Source organism: Oryctolagus cuniculus, chromosome 18, assembly GCF_051225735.1.
Source record: "Oryctolagus cuniculus isolate XC-2025 breed Fujian yellow rabbit chromosome 18, ASM5122573v1, whole genome shotgun sequence".
Lineage (NCBI taxonomy): Eukaryota > Metazoa > Chordata > Mammalia > Lagomorpha > Leporidae > Oryctolagus > Oryctolagus cuniculus.
The window spans coordinates 63,582,581-63,599,593 of NC_142884.1; the positions used below are offsets into that span (position 1 = coordinate 63,582,581).

Here is a 17,013-nt window from a genome sequence, read left to right on the forward strand (position 1 = left end):
TTGGGAATGTGCACGTTTTGCGCCTTGTCTCTGCCCTGAGCTGTGTCTGTGCTCAAAGACTGCAAGGGCAGCAGGCAAGGATGGAAGCAGGGGCCCTTTTAGCGAAGCTGTTGAAGCCCCCTGAGTTGGCACCCGGGCTGAGACCAGGGTGCTGGCCTGGAGATGGGGGCTAGGAGATGAAGTCGGAGGTATGGACCTTGAGACGTGCTAGCGGATCGGATATGATGAATAGGGGTTTCAGGACCTGAGGGAACCTGAGAGAATCTGTTCCCAGAGCAAGTGCACCCATTCACAAACACTGCTTTCTGGAGAGCTCCGAATGCTGCCGAAGCGAATGACATCGCCCCAGAGCAGGTCACCATGGCCTGACTCTGATACACCGAGACAGCTCTCTCCTCCCCGTCTGTAGTTCAGCAGGGCTGCCTGGCTGTGCCTGGTGCAGTCGACACCTTGTGCTCTGGGCTCAGTGGTGCACACCCATTCTCTTTGCAGAAGGAACTATCTGTAGGGGGGTGCACATAGACACTCAGAGTCCGCGTCAGTCATGGGTGTGGCGCATTGGGGAAGATTCTGCATGGGAGTGAGATGGGTGCTGATCATTAGTTCAAGGTCACCCAAAGCAGGGATTCGGGAAGGTCATGGGCACATGACTGCCTGAAGGCAGCATGCAGGGCCGCACTGCTGTGGAGCACAGAATGCCGCAAAAATGCACCTGTGTGGGTTGAATGACTTTGGGTGAACACCAGTGCCCTCTCACGCCACCTTTGTTCTTTCACCAGGACTTAGTGCACTTGGGCCAGCACTGTGCTCGACCATGGGGATTCTACAATAAAAAAAAAAAAATAGACGCATTGTGCACCCCTACCTGTTACACCAGTGAATTTGGAAAGCTTTTGGACTAAGGAGTGGGAAAAAGTAAACAACTGATGCTAGAAAAGAAACAGGAAATGTCTGATAAGATTAGTTTTGCTGCAAATAGTGTCTTGTCAAACTTGATTCTAATTCTTTGCCAAACAGATTGATAGGGATCATATGTGACTATAATTTTAACGATTTTGTGAATGTTTTAAGTTTTACTTGTTGTGAATGAAGTCTTTTCTCCTGGTTATTGTACATAGCCTTTGCTGTTGTTACTGTTGTAGTCGTTTTACTTTTTGTTCATTGAACTCTGTCTAGTGGAGATAATAAGCTTTTGCATATAATGTAAATTAAAAACATGATAACTCAAACAAGTAATAAAAAATTTGAAAAAATAATGGATTCAGGACCAAGAAAATTGTGTGGAGAGGTGACACGTCTTTGTGAAGAATACATTTATAAAATGAAACACCTGCAAAAGAAAATCGAAGTGGGAATACGCAGTCTCAGTGTCTTCGGCCGTGGAATGTCGGTTCCCCTGGCCCAGCTCTTCACTCTCCCGTCTGCCGGTGCTTGCTCCTAGGTGCTTCCTGCACTCCAGCAGTTTCACATCTGCATGAAGGTGGCAGTCACGCTTGTGTGTGGTAGGCCTCTTCCTTCTAGGGAATTCTGGGTGTGTGCGTCCCAGTGCCTGGGCGGCATCTCTGCTTCTGTGCTGAAAAGCAGCTTCCAGCCAATGTAGGCACATCCAAGACCTGACTGGCTGCCCCAAGCTCTGTGCTTCGCTGGGTAACTTTCTCTGCCACTCCTCCTCCATCCTCTCTGGCTGCACACGTGGGTTCTCTCACCTTCCATATCCAAGCTTGCAGAAGTTGTGCAGGTTCTGCCTTGAAAGTGCTCGCCAGTCCACGGCTCAGCACCTCCGGGTACACCACCCATGACCCTGGTGCAGACACAGCTGTCTCTCGCCTCCTGTGGGATCTCCCTGTATCCGATACCCCTGCCTTGCTTCCCTTGTCAGTTTGCTACTCAGGCCAGAGACAGGACGGTGGAGCATTTTTAAGCGCAGATCAGAGCTCCCGCCCTTCACCGCTCAGAACTACCTCCTTTAGCTTCCCATACGCGCCACTGCCTCCAAGTCCCTACCTGATCTGCCCCAGTTATCCCCAGAAACCTTTGTACACTGGAGGTGGCTTTTGTGTGAAGTGAGTAAGATGTAAGTATCATCTTGCCCGGGTCATTCCCAAGATTTGGGAGGTCCCTAGGCAGTTTGACTTTCTCTGTCTTAAAGTGTGTTCTCCCAATTTGCTCAAACTCCATTCCCCGTGAAAACCAGATTCGCCCCATCTCCCACCCACCTTCTTTCTTTACTCTCTGGCCACATAATAGGTTTTTCCAAACATGGCAAGCTCACCGCTACCTCAGACCCTTTACATACACGTTTCCTGCCGCCTGGCTCACTCACCCACCCTGTGCAAGTTGCTCTTCACATCCCTGGGTGGCGAGAGGCCTTCCCCAGTGGCTGCCTCCTTTTGGTGGTCTCTACTGGTTCCCCTTGCCTGATCTAGAGCTTTCCACCGACGCCTTTGACACCCGCCTTAGTTCATTGTTGGCCTCAGCGGCTCAGCTGGAAGCTTCCACGGGAAGGAGCTTGGCCTAATCACTGCCTGTCCCCAGACTCTCACTCAGGGCTCAGGGGCTGTTTGCACCTGTTCTGCAGCTTCACAGAAGTGGGAGGAGTTGATGAGCGCTTCCAGTGTTGCCCACAGAGTAGAGAGAATCGCCTGGTGGTGAGGTCTGTGGGGCTTAACGCAGGGCAGGCAGAGGGACTCACGGGTGTGGAGTGGCACCATCCTCTAGAGCTTGCTGTGATGGTGGAAATGTTCCAGCTTCATGCTGGGCAGTATGGTAGCCTCTGGCCACTCTGGCTACCCAGCGTTCGAAGTCTAATTAGTGGAACTCAGAAAAGGTATTTTTTGTTTTGTTTAATGGTAGTTTAATTTGAACTTAATTCATAATTGGTTTGATTTATGTCCTTCATTTCATTAAATAGCTGCTTGTGGCTCATGACCACCATGTTGATCAGCGAAGGTCTAGGGATCCAGAATCTTCTCTCTAGCATAGCATTGTACAACCACATTGACCCCAGAGTGGACAGCAAGACTGGGGCTGGCAGTGCGGTGCAGTGGGCTGAGCCACTGCCTGTGATGCCGGCCTCCCATATTGGTGCTGATGGGAGTGCCGTCTGCTCCGGTCCCAAGCCAGCTCCCTGCCGGTGCACGTGGGAAAACAGCAGAAGGTGGTTCCTGCCACTCACATGGAAGACCTCGATGAAAACCCAAACCAGATGCCCCTGATGTCATAAAGAAATGCACTGAGATCTGCACAGATCCTGCAGTGTGGGAAGTGAGTCGTGTTTCTCAAGGTACCTTGAGAGCTATCCAAAAACTTCCTAATACTCGGCAGTAATTAGATTTTTTTTTTTTTTTTAAGCAACAGCTATGTTAGAGAATTTGGAAACACTGTACAGTCACATAAGGTGGGAACGAAATGGCCAGGGGACTGCTTCATGATAACCACAAGGGTCCACAAGAACAAGGCCACCGCAGCGCTGAGCTGGGCACCTGAAAAACACTTAACGGCTGCAAGTTGACGACTGACCCAACAGGGTTTGCCCGGCCATGCCAGTTTCATTTTCCAGTGCAGGGCGTGCGGTGAGGGAATGGAGGCAGGGCGTTGTTTCCTTCAGCCTCCCCCGAAAAGATTGTAACCACATCTGGACACATAGCTGTGGTTCCCACTCCCGTCGTTTAAGGGGGAAATAAAATGCAGAGGAAATAAAAGAAAGGCCACAAAAATGATCCAAATGTGGGAAGAGCAAACTTGAGGGGACTGACTCAAGAAGTAATTTATGTCCTCCTGGAAGACAGGCCTCCAGGGGGAAGTGACCGCCGCCTATAAATAGCTCCAAGGTAGCCATGCAAGTGGGACAGAGGAATTTGTCACCCGCCTCCCACGGGGGGGGTGGGGCGGGGGCACTGGGAGCCGGTGCCTCAAGCTTAGAATGAGAAAGCACCGCGCCCAGCCGTTAGTAAAACAGATTTTGAACACAGGCAGGGCTGGACGATGGATGGGGCTCTCACAGGAAGGAAGTCCAGTCCTCGTCACGTGGCTTGGGGCTGATGGGGTGAGATAGTGAGGAGGAGAGGAGTCAGGCCAGGGCTGGTTCTGTGCTGTGAAATGATTGGTCTGAAAGGGTCAGAAGTGGCCCATGCTTGAGGGCCCAGAAGGTGTCCCGCCACCACCCTGAACACACAGTTGCTTTAGCCAGGCCCGAGTTGCAAGTTCCATGTGATGCGGCTCTTCTGGTTTCTCAGTTTGTCTGACTAGTTGAGAGGCAGCATGGTGCCAGTGTTGTGGGTTCTGTTGCCAGGGTCTCTTGCTCAGGGTGAGAATCCTACAGCACCACTTAGAACCTTCCAGGTGTAGCTAAGGTCAGCGGAGACTTGAGGCTGACTTGCAGGCACAGCAAAGGTTGGGCATCCTCAGGACAGAGCAGCACTGGGTAAGGTTCAGGACCATCCCTCTGAATGGCCTGCAGGAACGCGGGCGGTGACTGAGGCAGGTGCTAAGTAAATCTTCCTAGAGAGTGGAGTTGGGAACAGGGTTTGAATACCTCCCATTTCCTTGTCCATTATTTTTTTTAAATGTCAGAATTCAGATGGAAGACCTCTCTTTGCCTCTCCTCTCTCTGTGTAACTCTTTCAAATAAATAAATCTTTTAAAAAATTTCATAAGTGTCATGGTGTTAGAGGGATAGGAGTGTCAGTCATGGTAATTTTGTTATAATGATATTATGATTAGCTAAAGGTACTGCAGGCATACAGTTGGCAACCATGTTGGTTATATTTTGTGCAGTTTTAGATGGTTTTTCAGAAATTATTTTTTTAAAGATTTTATTTATTTATTTGAGAGGTAGAGTTAAAGATAGTGAGAGGGAGAGACAGATCTTCCATCTGCTGGTTCACTCCCCAAATGGCTGCAATGGCCAGAGCTGCAATGATAAGCCAGCAGCCAGGAGCATCTTCCAGGTCTCCCACATGTGTTCTACTGCTTTCCCAGGCCACATCGGAGAGCTGGATCAGAAGAGGAGCAGCTGGGACTAGAATCAGCACCCATATGGGATGCTGCGCTGCAGGTGGAGGATTAACCTACTCTGCCACAGCACCGGCCCCAAAATTCTGATTTTAGACTGCATGGAGAAGGTGGAGGTTTGGGCAGAGTGGGCAGGGCTGCAGAGTGAGCTGGCACCCCAGCTCCTACTTGGCAGCTCACTCTCTGCTTGTATCACGCCTAACCTGAGTGGCACTTTTGATGTGATTTTATTTGTGTGTCAAGACTGAGGTCAGGAGTCATTTCTTATTTCTTTATGCATATTAGCATGCTAATTAAAACAACTCTTGAGAGTCAGAGCTTGGTATCCTTGTTATGCTAAGCAGTCAGTATTCTCTGGCTCCTCCTACCAGCAGGCGTTTCCAGGAGGACCAGGTTTCGGACTCTTTGGGTCTCTTCTGCATAGCCCTTAAAACAAAGCCTGGCATTCAGTAGGTGCACACACAGTGCACATTCAGTAAGTACACATACACTGTGCCATGTGGACAGGTGGTTAGGAAGTAGACCTTGGAAACGCTGACCCTTCTCACTCTTGTTGCATATTCCAGAGTAGCTCGCTGTTTACTTTCACTAAATTAAACTGCTTACCCCCACCCCTGCTTATGTCTCGCCACTTGTAGAGCCTCCATATTCGAAGTTGCCCATGCAAAATTACTTCCTAAATGAAATGACTCCTGGTGTCTGTAGTGCAGTTCCTCCCTGTGTGTCCTACCCAGATATTTTCAACAATTTTCACAATTTCACTTTGTGCTTCTCACATTGAAGATTTTGAAGAACCTGTAAGAATTGGAAATTAAAAGGAGTGGAAGACATAACTATGGTAAAAGTTGTCATTCTTGTTAGTAGAAGCAGCAGTAGTAGTTTTTCTGTAATCCAAATAAATGGTTATCAACATATTCATACCTTATAAACAGTTTAATCCCCGAAATAATATTCTCAACATCTAAAAGCTTGGCCTCTGAGCCCGTGTCCAATCTGATTCTTTGTTTCAAAATTATTCAAAATAGCATGCAGGGAGTCGGTCAAGTTTCTAAGATGGTTATTTAATATCAGATTATCTTTTTTTTTTTTGACAGGCAGAGTGGACAGTGAGAGAGACACAGAGAGAAAGGTCTTCCTTTGCCGTTGGTTCACCCTCATTTTCATAAACTGATCAATAGGTTTAGTTAATTTGCTATCATAGTTAGTGTAAGTGATGAAGTCCCACCTAGTGAGTTGTGTTCCATTAGCGATCTGGTCAAACTGAAACCGCCAAATGATTGATTGGGCCACCATTTTCTGCTTGGCTGTTGTGGCCCAAACCTAGTGTTCCTGCTGCAGTCATTTTAAAAAACATTGTTAGAGTTATATCAGTGGTGGAGAATTATGCCATCAGAACCCACAGGTGGTCTTTGTTAGGTGGCTTTAACAATCTTCGCAGCGTCGTTCTGTCTGCTGGTGAAGTAACACTAGCCGTAGGTCATGCCTCCCTTATGAAGAATTCTCTTGCTGTCTCCACTTTACCGAAGGGGAGTTGAACACAGGTGTCCTGCCTAGCAAGGCGCAGCTGGAGACTGGCGAGACTTGTCTGAAACGTGTCTGTGGTGGTCTTCGGGGTGACCTGCTGCATTCCCCCACAGCTCTGGGTGAAGATGCTGGTGGGATTTAGAGTAGAGGAATCCTCTGTGTGTTACTGCACCTGGTAACTTGCTGCAGTTCTGAGTCAATTAGCTTGTTTTCCTTAAAAATATGACAGGTGGGGCCGCACCGTGGCTCACTTGGCTAATCCTCCGCCTATGGCGCCGGCATCCCATATGGGCACCAGGTTCTAGTCATGGTTGCTCCCCTTCCAATCCAGCTCTCTGCTGTGGCCTGGGAGTGCAGTGGAGGATGGCCCAAGTGCTTGGGCCCCTGCACCTGCATGGGAGACCAGGAGGAAGCACCTGGCTCCTGGCTTCGGATCAGCATAGTTCCAGCCATAGCGACCATTTGGGGGGTGAACCAATGGAAGGAAGACCTTTCTCTCTGTCTCACTGTATATATCTCTATCTGTCAAATAAAAAAAAAAATGACATGTAGTTTTGTCAGGTTTTGTTTGTTAAGCCGGTGGTAAGGAATGTTATACTATGAAAGTTTCAATGATCTGTGATTGCTTTAAAATTTACTGTAAATGAGTGAAATGATCACCTTTGCATTTGATTGTTGTTCATAGCCATTGTCTAGATTCCTGCTGAACTGGGGTCTTTTTGCATTTTACTTGTTGAGCTCTTTATAATAGATAGAGTGATAAGTCCTTGACTATAATGTAAATTAAAAATGTATTATCCAAAAAACTGAAAAAGAGGGAAAGAGGAAATATTATTACATTCTTACAGTTGTATCTATGAACTATATTGAATCTGTTCTCGTTGTATTAATATTACTTAACATGAAAAAGTGTAAGATGGTAAAATAAAATTTAAAAATTATGGCATCTGAGTTTGGTGCTTCTTTATATTGGAGGCATTATTAGTTTTGACTTTTGGAACTTTCTGTAATTGGCAAATATTTGTTAATTGCCTGTTGGTTTTTCTAAAACTATTTTGATGCTTCTAATTCTTTCAATAGTTCTGAATGTCTACTTAGTATTTATGTATAGATGTATGTGTGTGTGACTACCTATGCACACACACAACACAAATACACACACACACATAGATATGTCAGTTTGCACGGGCAGTTTATTTTCACCTGGTTGATAGTGTAAATGGATTCATTACCTAAATTGCTTAATGTTAGAGTCAGTTTTCTTATTGCTTTGAATTTTCTTGAATTGAGAAAACTTGATCAGACTTTACTAAATTTCACTAAGCTTTAACACGCTGTGAAGGAGCTGGGACTTGAAGCAGGGTCTCCAGTAGGGGGTGCAGTTCTCCTAAGCAGTGTTGCAGCCCGCTGTACCTGAATGTCCACTCCCTTCTTCCATGTCTAAGGACTCTTGAGACGTCACTGGGCCCATCCCAGGTGTCCAGCATGATCTGTCAACAGATTGGGTTAGGAAGTCGATTCTACAACTGTAATTCTCACGGGGTCCAATGATTTGGTGTAGACATCTTGGGGGACCATTTTTCTGTCTTCCACAGGTGGCAATAGGTCTGACCATGAGTGCATCCGCCTCGGCAGCAATATGATGTCCCTCTGGTCTTTATTCACATACCTCAGCTGTATTTTATGTTGGAGCTGTAGCTGTGTGCTGGTGAGGGAACACAGTTGACCCCTGGAGCCCAATAAGTAGTTGGAGTAAGTGTGATTCGGAGGGATGGATGTGTGGGCAGTAATCCAGGAAGCGTGTCCCAAACCCTGGGAGTATTTGTAGGACAGCTAATTTGTTGCCACAGTATATCAGAAATCACCAGCAAGTATGTTTTTCCTCTAAATATTTTTTAGCTTTAGTCAAGACACAGTTTCAGTAGTTGAATAGATAGACATGCTCATTTTACATTCCAAGTCACTTTTTAGCTGTAGTAGGTTTTTGGATTGTCACTGATTTTCTGTATTTATAGAAAACCAAGTAACTGCCTAATCTGGAACTCTGGTGTATAAATATAGATGCTCACGCCCATTACAATTTGAGTAGGAACAGTAGCGTGATGCGATTAATTCTGTAAGCACCTGATGAATTTGTGTAATATACAGTGTGCATACCACTGAATGTTACACTGTTAAGAAATGTCATTATGACATTTTCCAGGTCATGTTTCCCGTGAATCTGAAAGAGCTCGTTAGGGGCCTAGTAGCTTGCCATAGTTTGCTAGGTGACTTACAGATGGACTTAAATCCTCATCAAGTTCATGATCTAAGACAGATGGGAAACAGCTTGCAGTGGGAAGAAACCCATCTGTGGACAGAATTTAAGAAGCTTTGTAACATTGGGGAACTTGCCTGATGACTATGGCCTTACATTCCCAATCTACCCTGTAGAAAAGTTAGCCAAGAATCTCATTCAGGGCTGAGATGGACAGATTTAGCAAGTTAAAATACAGGCTGTCCAGCTTAATTTGAATTTCAGATAAATAATGTTTTCTTTTAAATACATTTTCCAAATATGGCATAGGGGCCTAATGGCACTAAACATTACTCACTGTGTATCTGAACTTCAAATTTAACTCGGCATTCTATATTTGTGTTTGGCAAAATAAAGTAGTTTCTGGTATTGTGAGGTCGCTCACACCTGCTCTCAGCTGTGAGAGACATGTTTCTTGTAGTGGATGAGTTTGATCTTCAATTCCCCTGCATGTATTGCCCCCGGTAGCCACCACCTATCACTTAGAGTTGTCATGGATGATAAATCCAAGTTCAATAAATATTTGTGGGATGAAGGAATAGTTGGTATCCCTAATTGAATCTGTTAAGTTTTATCCTATTTCTACAGTTGGATGCTTCTATACCATTTACATAGTGGATGGCCAAATAAAGACAAGCACAAGGCTACGTGCAACGTGCAGAAAGGTAGGTTTGAATGTTGACTTCAGGAAGGATTAAGGTGACAGTCAGTCGCCGTCGTCTTCTGTGAAAAGTTAACTGTGAAAAGGAAGAGAAGATTTTGGGTAGAGCTTTGGTTTGAAGGCTAAGTTGTTGGAGAACCTTTAGGGAGGTTGGGCTTGGTAACTGCCGATTAATAGTGGAAGAGTAGCACAGTTTGAGTAGTTACGTGAAAGTCACATCTGTGAGGGGTTCCACTGCCTACTTTCCACATGTTGCCTGTATTTCTGCCTGCCTTTCGGTCCCTGCTTTGAGCCCCAGGAGGTTACCCCAGTGGAGACTATGAGTGGTCCTTTGACTTCTGCTTTCCACTTGGATTTGGCTTGGAGAAGGGAAGTCCATCAAGGGATCAGAAAGTGGGAAGAGCGTGTGGTTGCTAGTGTTTTTATCCCACCGTAGGTAGCCAAAGGATGGTTGCATCCCTTCCACCGAAGGCTCCAGGTCTTTCCCCCATCATTCCCATGTTCTTCCAGGTTATAGGAATCCCTCCTGCTCCACGCCCCACAACTCCTAGGATCTAGGGGTGGTGATGGCCCCCAGCCGTCGCCAGCCCTAAGGCTCTCTGTTCTTTCTCAGTTGCCTAAATGCCGCTCTCATCTCTGGGATTAGTCTCTGAATGACAGACACCTCAGTGACTCATGGTGCCTGGGCCATCTGCTTCCTGCCAAGGCTCTGGCTGGTACGTGTAGGCACTATTAGCAGATTCTATGAGAGCACCGGGCTTATGGGCTCCAGTCACTTATCCCTGATGGTAGAACTGGGGCTGAGCCTCTTTCTGCAAGGGAAGGTGGAAAAACAAGAGAGAAGAGAGAGCGAGTGGGAAGGGCTGTTGGGAATAGCGTGATGGCTTGGACATGTGTCATGTACTTTTCTTAATAGCCTTGGGAAACATCCTAAGAACACACATCGCTCTCACCATCTATTATGTCTGTCTTTCTCCATTTTGGGAAATTCAGAACCACAATGCCTATTCCATGCTTATTCTGAGTTTTTTTTTTTTTTAATCCTTAGCATCAAATAAGCAAATATTAGGAATAATCCCGTCTAGGTCGCTGTGCTCTGCAACATGCTGCTTCTGGTTCCTTCTGTCTGCCTTCAACACTGTTCTTAGTGTCCGCGTGACCTGACCTTTTACGAGGATCCTTCAGCTGAGGATGGAGATCTTGGCACAGCCTGGCTATTGCTGGATAGAAGTAGAGAGATGTACTTGGCTGGCACCGCGGCTCACTAGGCTAATCCTCCGCCTGCGGCGCCGGCACCCCAGGTTCTAGTCCCAGTTCTGGCGCCGGATTCTGTCCCGGCTGCTCCTCTTCCAGTCCAGCTCTCTGCTGTGGCCCAGGAGTGCAGTGTAGGATGGCCCAAGTGCTTGGGCCCTGCACCCATGTGGGAGACCGGGAAGAAGCACCTGGCTCCTGGCTTCGGATCGGCGCAGTGCGCCCACCGTAGCGGCCATTTGGGGGGTGAACCAATGCAAGGAAGACCTTCCTCTCTGTCTCTCTCTCTCACTGTCTAACTCTGCCTGTCAAAAAAAAAAAAAAAAAAAAAAAGTACTTAAAGCCACGTGCCCTTCTGCCTGATGTGACGGCTGCAAATGACTTGGAATTAAGTCCTTTTCTTGAATCAGAGCATGTCCTTGAACTCCCTTTGCTGCCTGCTAACCAGGGCATAGTGAGTAGGAGCGTCTCCTGGGAACCATCGTCACTTCCGGTCTGTTGTCCTCTCTCCAGGGATACATGCCCAGGACAGCCTGACCCACCATTTAGCCTCCACTCATCCTTGGATGCATCCAAGCTCACTGCGGCATTACCGTCTTCCTCACCAAGCACATCTCTCCACACGTTCAGCTTGCTCCTTGCACCTGCTCTTCTTGAATATGTGAGCTGCTCATTCCTACTCCGCACTGATTGGTACTTTCTAAGCTGGCATCCATTGGTGACCTCAGAAGCTAGGGTGACACCGACAAAGCCGTGATACTGCACAGACATCGGCGGATGGTGCAGGGTGGAAGAGGGTCTGAGGGAGCCTGAACGTTTTCCACAGCTCCTGAAGTTCTGTGATGGACGCACACGCGGTCCCCCTGGTGCCGTCGCTGAGCCATTTATTTGAGCAGATTAGACAGAAAATAATGAGTTAAAAACCTCTTAAAATTGTAATACAATGAGCCAACAGGTTTCTGAGGACAGGTAGGGTGCTCATTAACTGTGGAAAAGTTGCTGGTGCATGGCTTTATTTTAGCTAATTTGATAAGGCTGGATTTTATTCATGCTGTCACTGTAGGGGACTAAAGTGACATTGAAAGGGAATTTTTTTTTTCCATAAAGGGTTTTACGGTGGGGTGTGGGAATAGAAGAGCCTTGTTCCAATGTCACATGTTGTGTCCGTGTGAAGAAACACGCTCCAGGGATGCGAGAGGCCCCGTCCCACCACCACTCAGTTCCTGAACATTTAAACCCCAATGAAATGAAGGGCGAGTCATTGTGGGCTTTTCCTTAAGCAGCATCCATAGAATTCAGTCCCAGCATCCTACCAGAGCCCGGGGCCCTGGGGGTATCTGAGGGCTGGGACACGGGAACCGGGCTTCTGAGCAGTCGTCTCTATCCAGGAGATGGGAGCACCTCGAGTTGACCCAGAGAGCTGGACCAAAACTAAACCCATTGCTTTTCGTGGAACTTTTTTCATTAGACCTGTTACTTTCTGTTCTGTGTGGACCAAGTAACTTGGCAGTGTTTTTCCCCAGTTTGTTTGGAGTGGTGACTGGCTTTGAATCCAAAATGAGGTGAATAACTCTGGCCACTGCCATCAGCAGGTGACACCTGGCCTGTCGCAGCCTCCCAACTCGGCTTCATTCTGTGCTGTGTGTGTAAACCAATATGGAAACATGGGTAGTCACAGCCATATTTAGGGTCAGAATTACTATGTCCTTTACCAAGCTGGTATTTCCTACATACACACTACTTAAATTTTCTTCACTGTTTTTTATTAGTAACTCAAAATATTTTACATTCAAACTAGACATATCTGCATTGTAATCAGTAGTCTTTGCTGTGGAGAATCTATTTTTAACCCTTAGCTAGCAACTTGGGTTTCTTGGAGAACTCATTCAGACAAATCAAAGAATATAATGATTTTTTTTTCTTTTAAGTATTGTCCTGGGAGCATGGAGTAAAGGCTGGAGTTTATGGGAAATGAAGGTGACCTCACTGCTATTTTGCTTATTTAAAATAGTTTTAATTGACACATAGTAATTACTCGTCAGTGCGGGGTGCAGAGTGACATTTCAATACGTGTACACAGCGTGTAATGATCCGATCAGGGTAATTGGCATATCTGTCACCTGACACACGGATCATCTCTTTGTGTTGGCACATTCAGAATCCTCTCGACGAGCTGTTTGGAGATGCTGGTTGTCAACCGTTTAGCCCGCCCTGCTGTACAGTGGTAGCAGGGCCCCCCGTGTCTTGCTGTGTCCCCGTCCCCGTGCTCTCTCCACGGCTTCCGCCTCGTGTGCCCTTCCCAGGCTCAGATGGCCGTGACTGTTCGCCGCTTCTTTGAGATGAACTCCCAGCTTTGACATAAGCGAGAGAGCATGACCGATTGGCTTCCGCTGCCTGACTGACTTCACTCCACAGTGTCCTCCGTTTCCACCTGTGTCTTCTACACCTTGAGAAAAGGAGTAAGAACAAGACATAGAAGGAGGGCATGCGGGATAACTCCCAGGGAAACACTGGGGACTCTGGGGGTGCTTCTTCCTAACCCCAGTGAGGACACTACCCTGAACTGGCAAGATGCTGACTTGGGGGGACACAAAACGGAACAAACGGCATCTGGCTGCTGGGGAAAACGAGGCCCAGAAAGCTGTGGGTACCTGGGGCCCAAGAGCTGCAGGGAGAGGACTTTGGGGAGAGGCTGGGTAGTTCCCTGGCAAGGCCCTGCCACGTGTGTCTGTGGCAGTGCCTCGTAGGGCGCCGCCAGGTTGCTTTTAGATGTTCCAGCTACTCCTTTCTCCTCCCTCTGTTTTGGCTGAACATCCTACGCACCTGGATTGCCTGTGAACGCACCCCCTCCCTACCCCCTCATCCAGAGCCAGGCATCCTACCCTTTTGTGTCGGCTGTTTTCCTTGGAAGCGTGAAGCATTAGCTTTAATCAGTTTATAGAGCCCCTGACCTAATTTTACATCTGCAATAAGATCACTATGAATTCTCTGCTTCCCCATGGAGGACAGGGCGCTCTTCCCCTCCCCTCTGCAATCTTTCTTTGTGATGGACACTGGCGAGCCCGGCCGTTTCTGTTCCATACTGCACGGCTCTGAGAGCAAATTTATTTATATATTAATTTTATATAAAAAAGATTTCTCCTAGGGAGCCAGAGATTGAATCACAGGCAGAAACCTGATTTGAGGTTGGAGGTGGGGTGGCAGGAAGGGGATTTAAAGAGCGAGAGCTTTGGGGGTAGCAAATGAGCAGAGATTGGAAATTTGCTCCTGAAGAGCCTTGTACCCCTCGCTCGGTCACCTGGGCACCCTGTCACATGTTGAGTGCACGACTGGTGTATAAAGGATCTACACAATTTTACAGGGTGTTATGAGAAAACTTTGCATGGATTTCAAAATTCTTTGCACTTAAATAAATCTATTTCTGGATTCCATTTTCCATGAACTTTAGCAAGTACCTGTAAGTTAGTTGGCTATTGCTGTATAATGGGTTGGTGCAAGTGGAGTGACTGAACACAACCCTCGTGTATTATCTCTGTGCCCTGTAGCTCAGGATTCTGGGCTTCCTGCTCAGGGAGGCAGGTGCAAGACTGGGATGAGTGTGTTGGGTGGGCACCGCTCTCAGCTGGAGCATCAGCTAGGGATGGATTCTCCTGGGAATCCATTTCCACTCAGCTGTAGAGTTCATGGCAGCTTCCTTCTTCAGAGCCAGCCTTGGAGAGTCAAAGTCTTCGCTGTTCAGACTTTCTGATCCAAACACCCTCTTGCCAAGGGCTCCCCTAAGCTGGTCAGGCCAATCCATGATAAGCTCCCTTTGATTGTCTTAAAGGCAACTGCAGAGGGATTTTGATTACATCTACAAATTCCCCTTCCCCAGTGCTATGGGGAAGCAGTGATAGCAGGTTCCATGCCTGCCCAGTGAGGAGGGGGGTGGATCCGATGAGGATGTGTCACTGGGTGTCACCCACAGGTGTGCCCTCTCTTCCTCATCCGTGCTCCAAGAAGCTCAGGTTCTCCAAGCTCTCACCTTCAGCACCCCTGTCATTTTCAGCTCTCAAATGCGGGCAGAGGAGTGGAAAGGGAAGTGATCTGAGAATAAGCTGTGTTCGCTTCCCGCTTATAGATTGTTTGGGAGTTCACTTGATAGACTCATAATAACCAAGAAATGCAGAGGATTTTAGTTTACTTGTAGTTATGCACCTTACTCAAGACCATTGGTTTCATTTTTTTTTATTAATTGCTTTCATTTTGTAAATGCTCCAGACTTTTAAAGATTTGATATCAGCCTTATTCAAGGCCTTTAGTGCATGGTAAATCGATTTCAAAGAGGGATAATATTTTATAATTAAGTAGGAAATTATGTTGAAGAACATTGTGCCCTGCATGTTGAAGACTCCTAGTTTGTTTTTGTTGAATCTTTATTTTTAAATACTTAATGTCTACGAGCCTGAGACAAGGCAGAGAGATGAAGGAGTATTTTTTTGTTTTTGTTTGAGGCAGAGAGACAAGGAGCTCCTGTTTGCTGTTGATTTCCCCAAATGCCCACAGCTGCCAGGATGGTGCTTGGCCAAAGCCAAGAGCTCAGAACCCAATCCAGGTCTCCCATGTGGGTGACAGGGAACTAATAAGCCATTGCTGCTGACCCACAGGGTCTGTGCCTAGAGGAAGCTGGATGTGGGTTGGAATCTCTGTGCTCCAGATGCATTCCATGGACATTCTAACTGCTAAGCCAACAGCCTGCCCCTCAGGGGTATTTTATTTCTAATACATTTGAAGAGACATATTTAAGGGAAGGAAATACCACTTTCTTATTTTTTTTCTGTAAGATTGAGCAAATCCCAAATCTGAATTATACTCTTTGTAATCAAAGTCCTCAAGATGACTCTGCATTGAAAAAAAAAAAAAAGAACTCTTGCTCTCGTCTTCTTTCATTCCCAAATCCCAAAGGGCACAGCCTAGAGAACTGGGCTGTGAATTCAGGAAGCCGTAGCCCCTCCATTTTAAGGGTCCAGGAAATGAAGCTTTTTTTTTTTTTTTTTTGACAGGCAGAGTGGACAGTGAGAGAGAGAGAGAGAGAAGGAGAGAAAGATCTTCCTTTACCATTGGTTCACCCTCCAATGGCCGCTGCGGCCGGCGTGATGCAGCTGGCGCACCGCACTGATCCAAAGGAAGGAGCCAGGTGCTTCTTCCTGGTCTCCCAGGTAGGTGCAGGGCCCAAGCACTTGGGCCATCCTCCACTGCACTCCTGGGCTACAGCAGAGAGCTGGCCTGGAAGAGGGGCAACCAGGACAGAATCCGGCGCCCTGACCGGGACTAGAACCCTGGGTGCTGGCGCCGCAGCCAGAGGATTAGCCTATTGAGCCACGATGCCGGCCAAATGAAGGGTTCTAAGCTGGAAATGAAGCATCAGAGGGAGAATTTGGAAGACCAAAGTGGACAGACCATCCCGGGAGAGAAGGAGAGAGGAGTTTTACTGTGAGGCCAAATACCTGCCTCTCTGTCTCATAACAAAGCAGTGATTGTAGTTTGAGTATTCTTTATCGAGAATGCTTGAGACTGGCAATGCTTCACATTTTAGATTTTTTTATTTTGGAATATTTATATGTAAATAATAAGATTTGTGAGGAGACCCAAATCTCAGCATAGGTTCACTTAAGTTTTCTGCACACCTTACGTACACAGGCTGAAGGAAATTTTATGCAGTATTTTTACTGTCCATCTGTTTCAGCTGCAACCCATCACATGAAGTAGAAGGGGAGACTTTTTGCTTGTGGCATCATGTGGGCACTCAAAAATTTCAGACTTTGAGCCATTTTGGATTTAGGCTTGTTGAACCCATACTTGAATTTTAGATTGGGCTGTCCCCACCAGTGAGGCTCACCTTGAACCTTGCTGTAACTATGCAGAGCCACCGTCACTGGCTCAGTCCATGAATCACCACACGATCGAAGCCTGGGTTGCACATCTCCTGAAAGATTGAGTTGCGTTCTCTTTCAAGAAGACTGGGTTGGAGCTCAGCTGGCCAAATACTCGTCCGCAAACTCTGGTGGGGCTGCTTTCCTTTGCTGAATCGATACGTACTGCTGAATGCACAGCACAGCATGGGGCTTGGCATGGAGCGGATGTTTAATAGGTACTTGGGAAATGAATGAATGATTTCTAGTAACTTTGTAGCTGTTATAGTTAGAAAGCTTAGCACAGTGAATGTTCCAAGAATGGACTGCGCAAAGTTGCCTGAGCCTCTTTGGGAATCTGAGGCATTCAAGGGAAG

At 47.0% G+C, this 17,013-nt stretch overlaps 1 long non-coding RNA gene across 6 annotated transcripts in view; it reads left to right on the forward strand.

The window, feature by feature from the left end:
• LOC138846800 (uncharacterized) overlaps positions 1-17,013 on the forward strand; it is a 773,267-nt gene that overhangs the window by 257,958 nt on the left and 498,296 nt on the right. Inside the window, exon 4 of one of the 6 annotated variants that reach the window (XR_016225373.1) lies at positions 15,788-15,806. The exons of 4 other annotated variants lie outside the window; for them this stretch is intronic. This is a non-coding gene — a long non-coding RNA (uncharacterized LOC138846800). Of the gene's footprint in view, positions 1-779; positions 928-15,787; positions 15,807-17,013 lie in introns of those variants that run through there. One more of the 6 variants, XR_016225364.1, reaches the window with a different exon arrangement.